The sequence below is a fragment of the Eupeodes corollae genome, chromosome 2, assembly GCF_945859685.1.
Source record: "Eupeodes corollae chromosome 2, idEupCoro1.1, whole genome shotgun sequence".
Lineage (NCBI taxonomy): Eukaryota > Metazoa > Arthropoda > Insecta > Diptera > Syrphidae > Eupeodes > Eupeodes corollae.
This window is the reverse complement of record NC_079148.1, coordinates 88,144,613-88,153,753: the sequence shown is the minus strand read 5'-3', so window position 1 is coordinate 88,153,753 and position 9,141 is coordinate 88,144,613.

Here is a 9,141-nt window from a genome sequence, read left to right as displayed (position 1 = left end):
CGTCAAAAAGTACGGATTAGTAGGGGTGCCAACACCCGTTTGTTGGGTTGTATGAGATCATAGGTATGTTCGCTTAGATATTTATTACACGGTATGAAAACATTTGGTGTCACTAGTAGAAGTAGATTAGAGGAAAAAAGCGAAGTAGATTGAGGAAAATGGAAGTAGATGTCAAAAATAAAAAAATTACATTTTCATATTATTCTACATGTTTTTAAATTACATTATTTGAATAAAAGAATTAAAAAAAACAGACTTATTTAAGCCTTCATATCATATAATTCAATATGATTACAAGATTTGGCTACCACACGGTCAGTTACATAATTGTTCACAAAATATTATTAAGACAGTATAGGAGCCTTTGCAGAAAGAAAAATTTGTTAAGTTCTTGAGGAAACTTAAAAGCAAAATAAAGGTTCTATGGGGGAACCCTTCTGAGCAATACAAAAATATTTTCTTGTATTGAAAGAAGCCAAATTAAGCACACAGAATTTAGCGAAAATTTAAAATGAAATCTATCGGAATGTTTTTGGAAAATTCGAATTATTGATTTTTGAGCGTACACATTTGTACTGGGACTACTGTTATTTTTAGTTTTTAAAAATCAGAAAACAGACTTCTTTACCAACGAAATGTCATGTTTGATAAAATTACGAGTTCGCAATTTTTTTACGAATGCAAAACTTGCATAATAGTTCCTGTATGTCAAAAAAAATACAAAAGGGTTAGCCTAGAATACAATAGATGAAAAACAGTCTCACTACAAATGCAAAGACTCAAGCTATTTTAAATTCTCTTGTATTTTTTATGAAAATGTTGAGACTACATTCAGTCTATTTTTATTAGAATTAAAGTAGGTAGAAACACAAACCCTACAAATAAAGTAGATTTCAATATTTTGGTGATGGCGTGAAGTAGGAAGTAGACTAGATTAAATAAAAAAGAAGTGGATTTACTTCAATTTTTTTGCAAAAAACTTAAATCAAAAGACAAACCCAAACAGGTTAATTAATTTTTTTCCGTCCCGAAAGAAAAATTATAATTATTTATACTTGGACTTAGCCATTTAATAATATGTAATCTCATTCGAATGATACAGTACGTGATTTTACTGAGGTAGTTTTTAATCACTTTTCGGACATTTCATTGGACTTTAATACGTCACATAAACCCGTGCTTTTGCACCTTTTTATTACGATCTCACAAAGATGTAAAAACTTGTGCACTAAAAATATGGCAAGCATATTTCAGCTAAGTGTGATATTTTACAGCACATGTATTTAATGCGCATTAATCGCCCATTTTATTTTGAAGTGACATTCGTTGATGCGCGCGTTATTACACGAAGACTTTTCGTACCTTTAAATCTGAGCATTATTTTACCAAATGTATTTTATTTCTACTTTCGTTGTTCGCTCGGTGTACCCAATCCACAGTTGCCACATTTGTGACTTGTGACCAATTTTGATAATTATTTTTTCACTTGGCCAATTGGTCACTTTGTCTTCCATTTGGTCATATTTTTTAGCAAGCTAAAAGTCCATAAGGATATGTATTTTGTAATTTTACTTATATCTCTTCCAATTTGAGAAGAAATCCTTTTTTACAAAACATGAAATGGAAGGGTGCAGAAAATTAATAATTCATAGAGTAATACAGTTCAGCTTTCAGTTAAATGGAAAAACATGATCAACTGTAATTTTGACATAAGTGGACTTGACTTATTTCCTTGTATTGACTGAACTGACCCAATTTTTGTGTGTCAAAATCGACTGACAATTTTGTATCTTCCAATTGTCTGTTTTTACAGCTGGAAGACGTTTGAAAACAATAGAATTGGTAGAGTGATTGCAACACAATTTTCTCCACAAATGATAGATAGTATGAACGTTTATTTTGGAAGTGAAATCTGCAAGTCGATTAAAAACATTTAACAAAATAAAAAATATAAAAAAGTGAAACAATAATAAAGCGGATAATAACGATTATGTTGTTAAATTTGTTCATGCGTCCATTTTGTATAACTCAGTTATTTGCCAAACGGTAACTTCTTATTACTTTCGATTTTCGTAGTTTTGAAATTCTTTCAAAATTCTTTATTTTTGTATGTTTCCTGTTCAAAACCTTTCTGCCAAATAAAAATTGGATACTGTTGTATTGTAAAAAACATCATGCAATATCCAATTAGTGGATCCGATTTTCTGTTACTTTTGAAAGATAAAATTGTGTGTTAACATGGTTCATAAAAAGTTGGTTAAAATGTTTTTTCGAAAAATCTGCCAATATTGTAAGATCTTCTAATCGTGTATGCTTCGCTTTAGCTTTACAACAGAAAGCACAAACTATAGATATGGCAGAGATACCTTACACAAGGTTTTTAAGAAAAAACATTTGTTTACTTTTAAGCTAACAGCTTTTTCGTTAACTCGTATCGTTTCGAGAAAACGACATTTGAAATTTGAAAACGTACACAATAAACAACAATTACAATAAAAGTATTCATGCAAATAGATCAATGGCTGCGTTCAATCTCAGATACCTCCGGATACCTTTTTTAATAGTATTTTATGTGTAAAATAACAGCTGATCAAAAACAGCTGATAGGTAAAAAAAGGAATCCAAAGGTATCCAAACATTTCTGGGGTATGAACGTATGTGACAGTACAGCTGATTCAACACATGGTTAAATTTCAAGAAACTTGAAAATTGATATCCGCTTTTTAGTTTTCTGTTAAATGTAAATCGTTTAAAACCGGGGATTTCGCAAGTAAGTTATTAATCGTATATAATTCCAATTGAGCTTTGAGGAAATATAACATGGATTACAGATTAAAATTACCTCTTATTTATTAAATTGTTACTCACCTATCAATTTTTTATCTTACAACAATTTTGACTTCGAAGCTTAAATGTTTGTCTGCTTTTTGTGAACAGTTGAAAGTCGTTTTTATGTTCAACAAGGTACCTAAAAATCCAGCTATCCAAGATACCCTATCCAACACGAGATTGAACGCAGCCAATGTCTGCTTTTCAGAAAGGTACAACTTTCACACAGACGAGGTCTTTGTATAAACGCCACTGAGTTTTGACAGTTCATTTCTGTAGAAATAAATATTGTATACAAAAAGACTCCATATGAGGATATAAATCCTTCGTACGTATCACTTTCCAAAACCCATTTGTTTATATTGTTGGATTAGTAATATGGATAGAATCAACTACAAAGTTTTAAGGGGAAATTTCCAAAATTAGAGGAGAAATGTCACGCATACTTAAATGAGTTTATGAGTCTCATTTCTAGTTTAGCTTGTAGGCAAACCAAGTTGGCTACCGAGGATTTATTTCTTTATTAGAGTGTTTTGATTGTATGTCTCATTTACCTTTTGAGTTCACATATTTAAAAATATAATATGAAGTGGAGTCGAGAAATAGATTTTCTAAAAGCTTCGAATGCATTGGCTTGCGGAATTGTGAAACTGTCATTTTTGACAGGTCACAAAAATTCCATAGTTTGTTTTTAAGCCCAATCCCCCATTTTGCTTTTTTTTAACCACTCACCGAATGCGAATTTGAGCGAGTTCACCTCAAATTTAAGGGTGTTTCAGGTAGGACGGGTAGGACGGGCACCGGTCGGGACGTTAACGCTGCTCACCCCTTTTATAGATTAATTTTTGTTTATTCTGTCAAATTTTATTATGCAAAACTTTCCTTAGTGCCTTTGAAAAAAAAGTTGGTTGAGACCTAGAAACAAGAGATGGCATTTAAAATTAATTACTTACATACCTACAAGAGTGAAAGCACAGATTAATTGGTGGAATAACTTTTAAGAGGGACTTTCTATGTCAATATATGTATGTATCGACCAGCAGTCCATATCTAGTATGTTAATGTATAATAGGTTTTTCTTCTGCTGCACAAACATAACACATTTTTTGCGCAGTCTTGAATTCGAATCTCACATTTAAATTTTTCTATCGGTTCAGATTTTAAAACAACCAAAAATAGGGGTTTAAGTTAAAATGCAGCATGTCCCTTATGGCTGAATCACAAACATGCTTCAGTTTCGGCTTCGACTGCGTTACGGTGCGCCTGCGTCGAGGTTGCATTCAAAGCATTCTATTATTTTATCCCTCCAAAGAGCAAATATTTTGTTTGTTGACATCTTTTTTATAGCTGTTGAGCTGTCAGACAAAGCAAATGTTCAGATAATTGAACTAGAGCTTCCGTTTGGAGTCACATTACGTTACATTACGTTCTTTTCCTTACGATTGTCAAGCGAAACGTGAGGTCGAAGCTCCATCGTGACAGCATGCATTAAATTCTTATGGCTGAACTCGTAAACGTCAGGTGAAGCCGAAGCTGAAGCGTGTTTGTGATTCAGCCATTAACGATTATAAATAGAGTTTAAATAGTTATCATAAGATTAGATATTATTTTAATATTTTTTTCCAACATAATACAAAAACTTGATGTTATAAACTTGAGACTACAAATTCGTTATAAAATTAAGAATAGCTTTCTACCGTTTTGGGTTTTTCTGTTGAGAACATTCAGTGTTCTTTTGAGATTAATGTAAGGCAGGTGAAGATTTACAACTAATGTATCTAATTGTAACCACTAAACTTTGATTGTCACATACACAACCTTGTTCACCAGCTAATTATAATAAAGAAAGTTTGAATATTTAGGCTAATGTACCTTCAAATTGTCGACTTTGTTTTTAAAAATCCGTAGATTAATCGAATGTTGCCTCTTTATGAGTTCCACTGAATTAAGATAGAAAATACAAAATAATTCAACAGTATGTTAATGACGATAAATTGGGAATTCATTGAAAAGCTAGTAAAATAGAATATGAAGTCAAAACCCAAATTCACTAATAAACGTACCCAAAGGCATTCTAACTGCTGTGAAAAAATGTCCATGCTTTGAAAGATTGGGAGGCAACAATTTTATTGTTAACATTATTGATTCTTTGATTAGCTACCTAAACCATAACCTTAATGAAACACGATGCAACTCTGTGAAAGAGTGTATATCTATGCAGCATACGGGAACCCTCTTAACACCAATGTCAAGTTTGAGCGAAAGAAACCCTGGTTTGATATGGATTGTCATGGAATTTGAAAATCTTCACTTAAGCTATTTAACATTTACAGAAAATATAATCTCGATGCAAGCAGAAAAAATATTGTGAAGCAAATAAGAATTACGAAGCCCTATGTAAAGAAAAACAACGTTCGTACTGCCAATGCATTTCCAGTCAACTCGCAAGTGTTACCACAGCAAAAGATTGGTGGAGACTTGCCAAAGAGATACGCAGTAATCCTTAAAATACTGGAATCCAAATTGCAGCTTTCGAATGCATGTCCTATTTCGAAAACTTCCTTAATTCAGATCGATTAAGCAGCGGAGAGTATTCCTGTGAAACAAATCTATGTAGTTGAAATACCTGCACTTAATCATGATCACCCATTTGATTTGAATGAAGTAAAGACTGCAATTGAATCTCCAGAAAAAAAACAAAGCTCCGGGTATAGACGGCATCCCATATGCGAGTAATTCTTTTATTTTGGAGGTTCATACTTTGCTGAAAAGAATCTACGAAACAGGAACAATACTAACATCCTTTAAAAAATCAATTATATTTCCGCTCTTCAAAAAAGGTGACGCTAGTCTTGTATCTAATTATGGTGGGCTTTCATTTTTAGATACCCTCTACAAATTATTCACCTCAGTTCTCCTAAGCCGACTCACTACTTGGTTTGAAAACAACAATATACTCAATAAATTCCAGGCTGCATATCAAAAAGATTATAGTACCATTGATCAGATTTTCAATCATTCATGCCTTATTCAGCTCCAACTAAGCCAGAACAAGAAAATGGTATGCTTGATTCGTAGACTTAAAAGCTACGTTTGACAATATTAACAAAGAAGTTCTTATTCACAAACTTAATGCATTTTGCATCTCGGCGAAAATGGTTAAAATTATCCAACTATTATACCAAGATACAGTTGCCAGCGTCTGGGAAGGAAGCAATACCTCTAATTTCTTTGGAACGAGCGAAGGCGTTAAACAAGGTTGCGTTCTGAGCGCTCTGCTTTTTGCCTTGTACTTAAATGAATAAATATAAATGTTCTTTTGTATGCCGATGATATTGTAATTTTGGCTGAGAGTCCGGCTTTACTTCAAACAATTATAAACAAGTTCAGCACCTATTGCGATAATTGGAACCTTGATGTTAGTCTTGAGAAATCTGAAATAGTTATTTTTAGAAATGGAGGCCGAAGAGTATTAAGTAAAAAATGGTATTTCAATGGTCTAGAAGTAAAAATAACAAACCAATATAAATATCTTGGCATCGTCTTTACATAATAATATGTCTTGGTCTGAACATCTGACAGAGAGGCTTGCAACATCAAAAAATGCTATCAACGCAAACTGGTGTAAGTTCCTGAAAAATAAGTTAGTGCCACATTCAGCAAAGTTTAAAGTCCATGACTCAGTCGGCAGATCAATTATGTATTACTGTGCTCAAGTATGGGGGTACAAAGAGTACATACAATGGAAAAAGCTTCATAGGTTTTTCGTCAAAAGATGTTTCACCCTACCAGATAATACACCAAACTACGTTATAAACATCGAAACCGGTCTTCCAAAAGCGTTTCTTACTGTAAATTTCAAATATTTGAAATACATTTGAAATATTTGCAAAAAGTTTTCAGTCTACCCAGCTCTAGATTACCACGCCTAATTTCATCCGGAGTACTTCGCAAACATATTTATTGGTCCCAGGAATGGTTAGGCCTTTTCCGCGCGACTGGCATCGCTGTCAACTCATGGCTGAATCACAAACACTTTTCAGCTCCGGCTTCGTCTGTGTTACGGTGGGCCTGCTTCGAGGATGCTTTGAATGACATTTCTATTATTTCATCCCTCCAAAGAGCAAATATTTTGTTTGTTGACATTTTTTTGTAGCTGTTGAGCTGTCAGACAAAGCAAATGTTCAGAGTCACATTACGTTACATTACGTTCTTTTTCTTACGATTGTCAAGCGAAACGTGAGGTCGAAGCTCCATTGTGATAGCATGCATTGAATTCCTATGGCTGAACTCGTAAACGTCAGTCGAAGCCGAAGCTGAAGCGTGTTTGTGATTCAGCCATCAAATTCACGAGAAACGATAAGTATGATCTTAAGAACGAGATGTGGATTACTTAACTTGAATGCTAGGGCATTTCAGCACAAAGCACAATGTGTAATCTTGAAGCAGCTGAGAACACCTACCACTTCGTCAGCATCTGTCCTATTTCAATTCATACCGGAGATTATTTCTAGGAGCTGAAACAATTAATCGCACCGATTTATTTCAAATACTGAAAATGAATATAATATTCAAAGTAAATTCAAGCTAAGCAAAAATATAAATAGTAAAACTTTAACCTGACAGATAACTTTAACAAATTATTGTCCTAACTAATTTTGAACACCAGCATTACCACTTTTTTAAGAAAAATTGTAGAAATGTAAGGAATTTAAACCTATTAAAAAAAGGCAGTTGTCATTAGTCAAGGGCGGATCCAGACTTTTCATCAGGGGGGGGGGGGGGTCACACACTTAGATGAGTTTTTACTCACCGCTTAAAAATTTTCTCTAATGTTTTGTAAAGGATGCTAATTGTTTAAATGACAAATTTTAGCTATCAAATTATTTAGAACACCCATATGAAAGCATTCCAAGATTCGAACAGTTGTCTAAATATGCCATATTTAAAAGCTTAAAAACAATAGCTTAGTCTTAAAGGCTTTTTGCTGCATTTCGCGCTGAAATGTAAACGTTGCTTTATTCCAAGAACAAAACACATTCTTTTTGTTTTCATTTCTATTAATGCGAAGAATTGTGTAAAAATTTAAAAATCCAGAAAATAAGAGAGGATCTGAATGTAAAAATGTCGGGCTTTTTTTGACGTAGTTTTTTCGAAATCAATTTCCGGGAGTCTCTTATTATTATCGTTATTAATCAGCTTACTCGTATTTGGATCTTATAAAGGCGTCAACAAAACTTAAAAATTGTAGAGACAAAAAGGTTTGGTTCTTGAATTCAAGGAAATAGTTGTATTTAAGAACATAATTTATCTAAAAAAATTAAATTAAAACAAAGTAAGGTTTACTTACTTTACTTAAAAACAAAAAAGTTGGGAAGAAATGTTTTGTAGAACTCATAAATTACACGTTTCAAAGCATTTATATAAATAGATATGAAACGTTTATTATGTTTTTTACTTAGCCATTAGTTTAACAAAAGTGTCACTTGATTTTTTGGGACATTTGTATTATTGAAATTCATGTTTGAATCTCAGTTCTAGAGCATCCAAAGCAAATTCACTTCAAAAAGTAGATTTATTTAATTTTTTAAGATCTTTTGTATTCAACAGAAAACCAATTTTGAAAGAAATGAAATGCACGACTTGGTCGCAAGAACTTGATAATTTCTTTCAAAATGTCTGTTTAAAAATATTGCCTATATTTTAAGATTTAAAAATGTACATATCTCCAAAATAAGTTCTTCTCAATAATTTAAATGCCATTTTATTTGTCAAAAAATCTAGATTTACCTATTTATTCGAAAATCATTTTAAATTTTGTCCTAAAAATAATTTTGGTACAAGCACTAAATAAAGAGCTTATAAATATATGAACATTTTACATTTAAATTTCGTAAAAAAATGTTGGCTCCTTTCTGAGATATCAAGTTTTGTAAATAAAATTAATATTTTATTAAAAATAAAAAAAAAATACATTTTTGATCATACAAAATCATCATCAATTTGATCATTGACAAGAGCTTGCACAGAAAGAGAAAAATTTTGAAATCGGTTCATTAGTTCTTGAGAAATCTTAAAAACAAAATAATGATTTTTTTGAGGGGCACTCTTCTGGAGCAATACGAATAGGTTTTTGTTGTAGAAAGAAGTTAAATTAAGAACAGAAAATTTTGAGAAAATTTTAGAAAATTCACATGTTTGAACCAAAAAATTTGTGTGGGGACTGCTGTTATTTTTTGTATTGATGAAATGATAAAAACTCTCTACTCTGATCAGCTGAAAATCTCGGGTGGCGTACGAATGGTCGACAAA